Below are 12327 nucleotides of genomic sequence, written 5' to 3' on the forward strand. Positions count from 1 at the left end.
GTGAACGTGCGGGGCATGTGAAAAGAGCGAGCATTTTCTCTAATTTAAAGAGGGAGCCGATAGTGTTTTTACAGGAGACCCATTTGCGGGTGCGAGACCAGACCAGATTTCGGAAGGCCTGGGTGAGCCAGGTTTTTCCACTCGGGCTTTGATGGCAGAGCCCGGGGGTTTGAGGGTGGGGCAATTTTGATAAGAGGGTCCGCTTCCAGGTGGGGAAGGTCTTGGCTGAGCAGGGGAACCGGTACGTGATGGTTGCAGATACATTGGAGGGAAAGTCATTCGCCTTAGTAAATGTGTACACCCCAAATTGGGATGTAACATTTACAAGGCCACAATACCGCATCTACTCACCACTGATAGAATCATAGAAGTTTACAGCATGGAAACAGGCCCTTCGGCCCAACCAGTCCATGCCGCCCAGTTTTTACCATTAAGCTAGTCCCAGTTGCCCGCACTTGGCCCATAACCCTCTATACCCATCTTACCCATGTAACTATCCAAATGTTTTTTAAAAGACACAATTGTACCCGCCTCTACTACTACCTCTGGCAGCCCATTCCAGACACTCACTACCCTCGGAGTGAAGAAATTGCCCCTCTGGGCCCTTCTGAATCTCTCCCCTCTCACCTTAAATCTACGCCCTCTAGTTTTAGACTCCCCTACCTTTGGGAAAAGATGTTGGCTATCTACCTTATCTATGCCCCTCATTATTTTATAGACCTCTATAAGATCACCCCTAAGCCTCCTACGCTCCAGGGAAAAAAGTCCCAGTCTATCCAGCCTCTCCTTATAACTCAAACCATCAAGTCCCGGTAACATCCTAGTAAATCTTTTCTGCACTCTTTCTAGTTTAATAATATCCTTTCTATAATAGGGTGACCAGAACTGCACACAGTATTCCAAGTGTACAACTTCAACAAGACGTCCCAACTCCTGTATTCAATGTTCTGACCAACCAACCAAGCATGCCGAATGCCTTCTTCACCACCCTGTCCACCTGCGACTCCACCTTCAAGGAGCTATGAACCTGTACTCCTAGATCTCTTTGTTCTATAACTCTCCCCAACGCCATACCATTAACTGAGTAGGTCCTGGCCTGATTCGATCTGATGGGGCGGGGGGGCATTAGAACAGAGGCTAGATTGCATTAAGCAAAGTCGTTGGCCCCTTCCGGGATGGGGAAAGTGCTTTCGGTGTTCATGGAGGAGACAGGAGGTGCAAACCGGGGTAGGGAGCTCTCGTTTTATTCCTGGTGCACAAGGTGTATTCGAGAAAAGATTCTTTGTTATGGGTAGGACTCTCCTCTCCAGGGTGAGGATGGTGGAATATTCGGTTGTGGTTATTTAGATCTGACCATGCAAGGGCAGCACGGTGGCGCAGTGGGTTAGCCCTGCTGCCTCACGGCGCCGAGGTCCCAGGTTCGATCCCGGCTCTGGGTCACTGTCCGTGTGGAGTTTGCACATTCCCCCCGTGTTTGCGTGGGTTTCGCCCCCACAATCCAAAAACGTGCAGGTTAGGTAGATTGGCCATGCTATATTGCCCCTTAATTGGAACAAATGAATTGGGTACTCTAAATTTATTTTTTTTAAATAAAAAAATATCTGACCATGCTCCACATTTGGTAGACCTAGTGTTGGAGGCGGGCCGGACACAGCGCATGGGAAGGATTGTTTGTAGGGCTTTTGTTGGATATGGGGTATTGCGGGAGGGTTTCAAGGGCCGTAGGGGAATATGTGGAGTCCGATGAGAATGGGATGGTCTCTCTATTCTGTGGGGGGCATTGAAGGAGATGATTAGAGGGGAGATCACATCATATGAAAAGGCAAACATGGACAGGGTGACTAGCGCCAGGAGTTAGTTGATCAAATCTTGGAAGTGGACCATAGGTATTCGAGTGACCCAACTCTGGAACTCTTGGCATGCAGGAAAAAGATGCAAATGCAGTTTGACCTGCTGCCTACAGATCGGGTGGTGTGCCAGCTGAGACGTTTGAGGCATACGAGTATGGGGAGAAGACTAGCAGTCTCCTGGTTCACCAGCTGAGACAGCAGGTTACTTCTAAGGAGATCATAGAGGTTAGGTATTCGGGAGAAAAAGCTGGTTTCCACCCCGGACAAGGTGAACCAGGTATTACAAAAAACTGTACAAGTCAGAGCCGCCAGAGGGCGAGTCAGAAATGGCAGAGTTTTTAAGAGGGACAGGAGTTCCCCAAGGTGGGGAGGAATTGCGGCAAGATCTGGAAGCACCGTTAAGTCTGGAGGAGGTTCGAACAGCGTTGGGACAGATGCAGACTGGGAAGGCACCGGGGCCGGATGGAATTTTATAATAAGTTTGCTGACCGACTGGTTCAGTTATTGATGGAGATGTTTAAGGACTCTCTAGCGCGGGTTCCCTCCTCAAGATGCTTGGGCAAGCATCCATCTCCCGTCTCCTGAAAAAGGATAAGGACCCAACATAATGTAGGTCCTGCCGCCCAATTTCATTGCTTAATGTAGACAAAGCTATTGGCTAAGGTTCGAGCACGGAGGCTGGAACCCTGTCTCCCGGAGGTTGCTGTGGAGGACCAGACGGGATTTGAAAAGGGCCAGAAATTATTGTGCAATGTGAGGTGACTGCCAAGTGTGGTTCTCACCCCAGCGGTTGGGCTGGAACCAGAGTTAATTGTGTCGTTAGATGCAGACAAAGCCTTTGATAGGATCGAGTGGAGGTACCTCTGTAGTTGTGGAGAAGTGTGTGTTAGGCCCGAGGTTTGTTGCATGAGGCTCCTTTTGTCAGCGTTCGTACCAACACCACAAGACCTTTGCATTCAGGTGGAAGAGGCAGGTGTATCCTATGTCTCCTTTTCTGTTCGTTTTTGTGACTGAGCCACTGGTTATTGCCCATAGGGTCTCCAACAAGTGGAGTGGGATAGTTAGGGGCGGTATGCAACACAGGGTATCCCTATATGTAGATAATCTTTTGTTATACGTGAAGGTCGGTGCAGATTCAATGGGCCGAAAGGCCTCCTTCTGCCTGCAGGAATTCTAATTCTACTTGTGACCTTCTGTTCACCGATGAAGAAGTTGAAGATGTTTGGGCTTCAGGCACTATGCTGAGAAATTATTTCAGGGATATCCTGGCTCTGAGGAGATGGACATGTACAACCATCTTCCTTTATGCTCAGTATGACTCCAACCAATGGAGCGTTTTCTAAAATGTATTATTTCATGAGATATGGGAGTCACTGGTAAGGTGAGCATTTGTTGCTCATGTGGTTTGCAACACTTAGAGGCAGTTAAGGGTCAACTACATTGCTGTGGATCTGGTCTCATATGTAGGCCAAACCGGGTATGGGTGGCACATTTTCTGAGTGAACCAGACGGGTTTGCATGACAATCAACAGTGGTACCATGGTCACCATTACGGAGATGGGCTTTTCAATTCCAGATTATTAATTGAATTTCAATTCCACCAGCTTCCATGGTGAGATGTGAACCTTTGTCGAGAGAACCCAGGCATCTGGATTAATAGTTCAGTGACAATACCACTACAACCCCAGGACTAGACCAGCTCAATCAGTAGTGGTGCTTCCGAGCCACTCTGATCAACATTCAAGTTCCCCCACCGAGAGCACATTCTGGGCCCTTGCCACCTGCTTTTTCCAAGTGTTATTCAACATGGAGGAATGAATACGGGTTAGTCAACTGGGGTAGGGTGGTAGGTGGTAATCAGGTGGACGTTTCCTTGACCATGCCTGACATGATGTCATAAGATTTCATAGGGTTCAGAGTCAATGTTGAGGGCTCCCACCCTTCCAACTGTACACCACTGCTTTGCACATTCTCCCCGTGTCTGCGTGGGACTCACCACCACGACACAAAAATGTGCCGGGCAAGTGGATTGGCCATGCTAAATTGCCCGTTAATTGGACAAGAAAAATAATTGGGTACATTAAATGAAAAAATAACAACTTTAAACCACTGTGCTACCTCTGCTTTTGCGACGCAACATACTCCAGGATGGTGATGGTGGTGTCTGGGATTTGGTATCAGGTATAATTCGGTTAGTATGTCTATGTCAGAGGTACAGCTCTCAATTTTGGCACAAGTATTCAGGTATTTGTACGGTGGACTTTGACGGGGTGACAGAGCGAGTGCTGCCATTGTTGTTTCCAGTGGCCAAAGGATCCATCCAGTTTATTCCTTTTTGACTTTTCTGCCGTGATTCGGTACAACTGTGTGGCTTGCTAAGCCATTTCAGAGAGCAGCTTAAAGTTAATCACGTTGCTGCGGACTGGGTCAGATGTATGTCAGACCAGGCAAAGATGGCAGATTTTCTTCCCAAAAGGACGTTAATGCACTGGGATTTTTTTTGTTAAACAGCATCCGATGAGTTTCATGGCACCATTACTGAGATTAGCTTTCAATTACAGATTCATTAAATAATTGGATTAAGTTCCACCAGCTGCCATGGTGGAATTTGAACTAATGTCTACAAGGATAATCCTGCCATTTCAGGAATCAGTCTGATAATGTTTGCTGCATTCCCTCCAAGGCAAGTACATTCTTTGAGGTAAGGAGACCAAAATTGCACACCATACTCCAGGTGTGGCCTCATCAAGGCATGTCCAGCTGCATTAAGACATTATTGCTTCTGTAACTCTCTAGCAATCAAGGCCAATATATAATTTGCCTCAACTGCTTGTTTTGTCTGCAGGTCTCCAAATGAGCACTTCACCCAATGCCATTCCCCGGCCTTCTTGTACCCTGCATATTCCTTTTCAGAATACAGTCTGAATACCTTATTTGAACCTCCATTCATCACAGACTCGGGCAATGCATTCCAGACCTCAAACACTCACTATATTAAAGTTTTCTTCATGTTGCTTTTGGTTCTTTTGCAATTTACTTTAAATCCATATCCTCTCGTTCTCGACCTTTTCCATTTACTTTAAATCCATACTCTCCTGTTCTTGATCTTTTCATGAGTAGGACCGGTTTCTCCCTATGTACTCTGTCCCATCTCCTTGGAATAACTTATCAAATCTCCTTTTAGCCTTCTTTTCTCCAAGGAAAACATTCCAACTTCTCTCATTTATCTTCGTAACTGAAGTCCTCATCACTTGAAGCATTCTTGTTAATCTTTTCTGCACCCTCTCCAAAGCCTTCACATTTTTTCTAAAATGGTTGCCGAGCGGAGGTGGAATTACTGTCTTACACAAGTGCAACAAGCTTGCCTCCCTCACACTGATTCGGTATACACCTCCCGCTGCCTCAAGAAGGCAGACAGCATTATCAGAGACCCCTCCCACCCAGGCATTGCCTTCTTCCAGACCCTGCCATCAGGCAGAAGGTACAGAAGTCTGAAGACCCGCACATCCAGACATAGGGACAGCTTCTTCCCCACAGCTGCAAGACTCCTCAACGACTCCCCCTCGGACTGATCTGTTCCCTGTAAGAACACTATTCACGACGCCCTATGCTGCTCTTGCTCATGTATTTGCTTTGTTTGGCCCCTTGTTCCGCACTACAACCAACCACTGTTTGTCAATGTACCATTTGTCAATGTTCTCTGTTGATTATTCTTTTGTCTACTATGTACGTACTGTGTACGTTCCCTCGGCCACAGAAAAATACTTTTCACTGTACTTCGGTACATGTGACAATAAATCAAATCATCAAATCAAAATAACGTCTTTGCTCTTGTACTCTATCCCCCTATTAATAAAGACTGAAATTCTGTATGCTTTTATTAAACACCAAACACCTGGAAAAGCATACTCTTTTTGTGTTTGAAGCTCTCTGAAGGCTGGCAACGTGTAATTATTTAATAGTGAGGAGCTTCCAACCACACATTTGTTGCAAGGTGCTGGATACAATTCAGCAGGTCTGAACAAATCTTTGTAGCCATACATAGATGAACTACAAGTGTTTATTGCCTCTTAGAACGGTTTACAAATATACAGTAAAGGAGCAAAAAGGTACAAGCAGGGTGCTATCTCCATGCTTGCTGGTACACATGGTTCTGTCCAATACTCAACGACCTTGGGTGCGGGACATGCGCCCTTACATCACTGTATGGCCAGTTCTGTACAAAGTCCCACATTAACCCTATATTCCAGAAATGCCCATGTCACCAAGATTGCCCATTCGCACCTTTTGCCCATTCGCACCTTTATAACATTGCCCAATTTGGCGGTTGCTTCAGTCAATCTGCTGCTAAAACTCTCACACATAACTGTTACTTCTAGACTTGACAATCCACTAGACGAAGGCTCACCTCCTGTGCCTTCTCCTCTAAACCAGAGGTCATGAAAAATGCTGCTCTCATTGTCCAAACTCAATCCAAGTCCTGTTCACCCAACACCCTAGCTTGCTGATCCACCAGATCCTGGGTAAGGAATACTGCAAATATAAATTTCTTATCATAGTATTCAATTTTCCGCGTGGTCTCACCCCTCCTATCTTTGTAATTGCCTCTTATCCCACAGCCATCAGAGATATCTATACTCCTCTAATTCTGGCCTCTTGAGCATCCCTGACTTTATACGCTCCACCATTCCCAGCTGTATTTTCCGACCTGTGGCACCATTTTCTCCAGGCCATAACTGGAGTACGTCACAGTCCAGACTGAGATTCTGGCCCAGCCACTATTCCCTTCCTCTCCAACAGGTACGGTTTACCTGGGCCTATACGATTATCTATTCAGATACTCATTCGATGAATGAGGGAAGCAATGCTACCAAGTCACAGGAGGGATGATTTTCAACATTTGCACCCCAATTGATGTCCACTGCTGCAGAATTCCAACAGTGCCAAATAAATGTTAACTGATTTTAATCAAGTGACGGAGTAGGGATGCTATAATTAGCTGTGGTTCTGTTGGTAGCACTATTGCCTTGTAGTTTGGGGTTCAAGTTCCACTCCCCATCTTGAGCATAAAAAACAAAACATTGCACGCAGTAGAGAGAATGCTGCGCTGCAAGAGGTGCTGCCTTTCAGATAAGACATTAAACCAAGGTCACATCTGTCCTCACCCAAAAGGTCCGATGTTACTATTTCCAAAACAAGCTTGATGTTCTGGCCAATATTTATATCCCAATCAATATCACAAAAACAGATGATCCAGTCATAATTATCTGCTGTTTGTCACGGCTTGCTGTGCACAAACTGGCTGAGTTTTTCCTATATCACACCAGTGACTACACTCAATGTCTCAAAGCACTTTACAGTCAATGATCACGAAAAGGATAAAGAAATGCAATTTATTTTAAAACAATTGCCCTCCACATCCTTATGCTAAAATATAGCCCGCAACCTTCTCTTGATCACTTGCCAACATCTGTTGCAAGTATATTCAAAAGGATTAGATAAAGGCAGGACCAGTATTAATTTTAGTTGTGATGTTGAATAGCCCAGTTCGATGAGAAAATAGAGTGACCAGTACATGCAACATAAGTTTAAAAAAAGTCAAAAGCAGTCCACGTGTACTGCTTAAATAAATTTACTTTTGCAAATTCCTCAAGTAACCCATTCCTTGTACTCTTGCGTTATCATATTAGCACACATATGGTAGCCATGGGTTTAATCACAATTCCAGCATTCACACTCTGTCGCCACCTTCTGCACAGTAAAAGAATGATCAGTTCACCAGTGTGCATTGCATGAACAAGAGCAAATATTATGACAAGATTACACCATTGGAGGGCACCAGTGCTTTATTTACTAGCTCTATATTGTCCTTCTGTAAATCTTAAACCATTCCAGATATCACGAGCAAAATCATTGCATTCCAAAATTTGACAATTGAACCAATTTTTGCCTGAAATCAACTTGAAATCTTCCTAAAAATTAAACAGCATCCAATGTTTTAAATGTGGCTTTAAATGTACATCAACACCAACTTGCATTTGACACCGAATCAGGTCCAGAGGTTCTTGACAGATGTGTAATCAGATGAAAATGGGCCCTCGGCCAGAGGAAAGATATTGGCAGGTGTGTTCACAAGCTTAGCCAAAGAACTGGGATAATGAAAGGGTTCTTTTTAATTTCTTGGAACTAACTTACCTTTTGACTGCTGAGTGAACGTTTGCTTCTTGCTTTATTGTGCCGGTATCACAGATGTTATGGGCCAGGATTTCGAGAACCCCAAAGTGTATCATGGAGTTCACCTGACCCACAACTTTTACTAGGTTGTGGTATGGGGAGCACACAACCCACTCTACAGGTGTGGTACAGCAGAAATGGAAAAGTATTTTTTAAAGCAAAATAATGTTTATTCTATGAACTCAAGTTAACCTTTTTAAAACATAGTGAACAACTTAGCAACCAATAATTCAAATACAACCCACAAAGACTACAACACGAAGTAAACCTTTAAGCTTTCCTTTTTAACATCCATATGACTTAAAAACAAAACCTTGATCATAAGCACATCAGGTTAAAGTCACTACTGAAAACATTTATAATTCTGAATTCGCCAAATGATCAAGAGATAGTCTTTTGATGGCAGAGGGAACAGCAGTACACCTGCTTGGTCTGGCTTCAGCTCCAACACTGAAAACAAAACTAAAACACACCCTGCAGCCTGTTCAAAAACGAAAGTAAAAAGCTGACAGACAGCCCAGCTCCACCCACTCTGACATCACTGCAGTAGTAAACACCCATTTCTTAAAGGTACCCTCACTACAGATATTTATATACACACCCGTTTATAAACACCCATTTCTTAAAGGTACTCTCATATGACACAGATAATATTTGTATTCCTTCAACATTTATATTTCATGCCAAAGAAGGTAGTACAAGCGCTCCCCAGCCATAAACCATGGTTTAACCAGGAGATTCACACCCTACCGAAGGCCAGCTCTGAGGCGTTCAAGACAGGCGACCCTGACCAATACAAGAAATCTAGGGAAGACCTCCGCTAAGCCATCACTTACGTCAAGAGACAATGTCAGGCTAAGCTCGGGTCACAGACTAACGACACAGACTCTCGTCGGATGTGGCAAGGCTTAAATATAATGGGCTACAAAGCAAAGCAGAGTAGAATCTCTGCAACAGAGCACCCCTTCCTGATGAACTCAATGAATTTTATGAACCGGTTCGAGCAGGAAACCAACAAACCCTGGATGAGAAGGGATCTTATTGAAACGTACAATATACTGCAAGGCCTGGATAGAGTGGACGTGGAGAGGATGTTTCCACTTGTAGGAAAAACTAGAACCAGAGGACACCATCTCAGATTAAAGGGACCATCCTTTAAAACAGACACGAGGAGGAATTTTTTCAGCCAGATGGTGGTGAATCTGTGGAACTCTTTGCCGCAGAAGGCTGTGGAGGTTCGTGATTAATAAGGGGATCAGGGATTATGGGGAGAAGGCAGGAGAATGGGGGATGAGAAAATATCAGCCATGATTGAATGGCGGAGCAGACTTGATGGGCCAAGTGGCCTAATTCTGCTCCTTTGTCTTATGGATTAAGTGTCAAAACCCATTTTAGTAGTGGAAATAAAATCATAGCTTTGTTTAAATAAAAGCTATACTGTGGTCTTTGTGGAACACTACACAATCCATCCTGAATAAGCAATACGAAGAACACCATAACCCCCACAACCACGGCAGCACAAGTGATTATCACTGTGGCTTCACAGCGCCAGGGTCCCAGGTTCGATTCCTGCTGGGTCACTGTCTGTGCTGAGTCTGCACGTTCTCCCAGTGTCTGCGTGGTTTCCCTCCAGGTGCTCCAGTTTCCTCCCACAGTCCAAAGATGTGCAGGTTAGATGGATTGGCCATGATAAATTGCCCTTAGTGACCAAAAAAGGTTGGCGGGGTTATTGGATTACGGGGATAGGGTAAGTGGGTTGGTGCAGACTCGATGGGCCTAATGGCCTCCTTCTGCACTGTATGTTCTTTGTAACCCAATGATGTGCAGGGTAGGTGAATTGGTCACAATAAAATGACACTTAATGAAAAAAAGGAATTGCAGAGTGTTGTGAACACAGCCTAGTCCATCACACGAACCCATCTCCCATCCACTGACCCTGTCTATACCTCCCGCTGTCTTGGGAAAATGGGAGCATAATCAAAGATCCCTCCCACCCGGGTTATTCTATCTTCCAACAGGCGGAAGATACAAAAGTCCGAGAACACGAACACACATCAACAGATTCAAAAACAGCTTCTTCCCCACTGTTACCAGACTCCTGAATGTTGTTTTTATTTTCTACTCGCCCACTTCCAAAGTCCTTCCAGTCAGCTTCCAGAGATCACAGCTGTCAACAACAGTGTTGGCAGTGTCTGCCATCTTCATACCTTGCTTGCCGGTGTAGCGAAGGGATGGACACCCAGGAGGTCATAACCCAGTGGGCAGCAGTTCACCATAAAGAATGTCTTTAGGTATCCAGCCACCATCCAACTGATGAACGCAGCCAAACCAGCACAGATATCATTTGCCTTGCAATAAGTGTATGCTGATTGAGTTCCTGGAGCATGCTAATTCTGAGTTTGTGACCCATCTGCCTAAAGGTTCCAAGGATATGTCCGAGACAACAAAAGTAGAAACTTTCAAGCTTTTTCTCCTACTTAGTCAGGTTACCCAGGTGTCACCATTGTAGGGGAGTGAACGGAAGATGCAGGTGATGCTGCACTAGCATTTTATACTGAGCAACACCTTTAGCAGTAAATGGACATACTCATGCCTACAGTTAAGTGTGACCATCAGCATCAGGAAGACAACCTTGGTGTCATAGTGCCTGCCTATAGGCGGCGGGCAGTGTCAAATTGATGTTGGAGGTTAGTAGCTTCAATACACCTCAGCTCCACAATCACCAGCAATCTGTCATTTGATGTGAAAATCAACAACTTATTTTGTTTACGAGGTGTGGATGTTGCTGGCTTGGCCAATATTTCTTGCAGATCCCTATTTGTCGCTGACAAGGTGGTGGTGAGCTGCCTTCTTGAACCGTTGCAGACCCCGAGGTCTAGGTATACACAGTGCTATGAGGGAATTAATTCAACGATTTTGACCGAGGAGGAATGCTGCTTTTTTTCCAAGTCAGGATGGTGAGTGACTTGGAGGTGAATCACCAGGTGGTAGTGTTCCCATTTATCTGCTGCCCTCGTCCTTCTAGCTGGCATGGCCGTGTATTGGGGAGGTGCTTCCTAAGGAACATTGGTGACTTCCTGCAGTGCATCTTGTAGATAGTTGTTGCAGCTGCACTCGTCCAGGCAAGTGGGGAGTATTTCATCACACTCCTGACTTGTGCCATGTAGATAATGGACATGCTTTGGGGAGTCAGGAGGAGTTACTCGCCACAGGATTCTTAGCCTTTGACCTGTTTTTTTTGTCACAGTATTTATATGGCCTTTTCAGTTTATGGTATTTGTAACCCCCAGGTTATTGAAGCATTTGTAATTTTCAGTTAAACAAATTAACATTCTAAACAGCCTAGCGGCCTGACACGCGCAACAATATTACAATGAATTTCCCCCCCCCCCCCCCCCCCCCCGGGAGACGAAACACGAAGAAATGTGGGCGCCGGTGGGGAAGGGGACAGGGAAGGGGAGAGGGAGTTGCGCCACTAGGGGCGGGCCGAGAGGGAAGCATGGGGGGTTTTTCCCGCGCTATGGAAATTGTGGCGGGAAAAGTGGGCGCAGGAAGGAAGGGGGTCTCACACGCAGGGAGGCCAAGGGTAAACGGGGGAAGCCAAGGTCAGCCAGAGTTTGCTGACTCCCGGAAGCAACATGGGGGGAGCAATCAAGCTAGAAGGGAATCTAGCAGGGGGGGGGGGGGGTAACTGGGTTGCTGCTGCTGAGGGTAAGGGGGAGCTGATACGGGATGGGATGGTCGGGACGGGAGGGCGCCGTCTGGGGGACAAACGGGTGCGTGGGGCCCGGGTGAAGAGCTGGTTTAAAAAAGGGGATGGCTAGTCGACAATGGGGGGGGGGGGTAAGGGCCCCCCAACCCGGTTGATCACGTGGAACGTGAGAGGGCTCAATGGGCCGATTAAGAGGGCAAGGGTATTTGCGCACCTAAAGAGACGGAAGGCGGATGTGGTTATGCTTCAGGAGACGCACCTGAAATTGGCGGATCAGGTCAGATTAAGGAAAGGATGGGTGGGACAGGTATTCCACTCAGGCTTAGATACGAAAAATACAGGGGTGGCAATACTGGTGGGGAAACGGGTATCGTTTGAGGCTAAGACCATAGTGGTGGACAGTGGGGGCAGGTATGTGATGGTGAGTGGCAGATTGCAAGGTGAGGCGGTGGTGCTGGTGAACGTTTATGCCCCGAACTGGGATGACGCGGGTTTTATGAAGCGTATGTTGGGGCGCATCCTGGACCTAGA

This window comes from Scyliorhinus torazame, unplaced genomic scaffold (assembly GCF_047496885.1).
Source record: "Scyliorhinus torazame isolate Kashiwa2021f unplaced genomic scaffold, sScyTor2.1 scaffold_959, whole genome shotgun sequence".
Taxonomy (NCBI): Eukaryota; Metazoa; Chordata; class Chondrichthyes; order Carcharhiniformes; family Scyliorhinidae; genus Scyliorhinus; species Scyliorhinus torazame.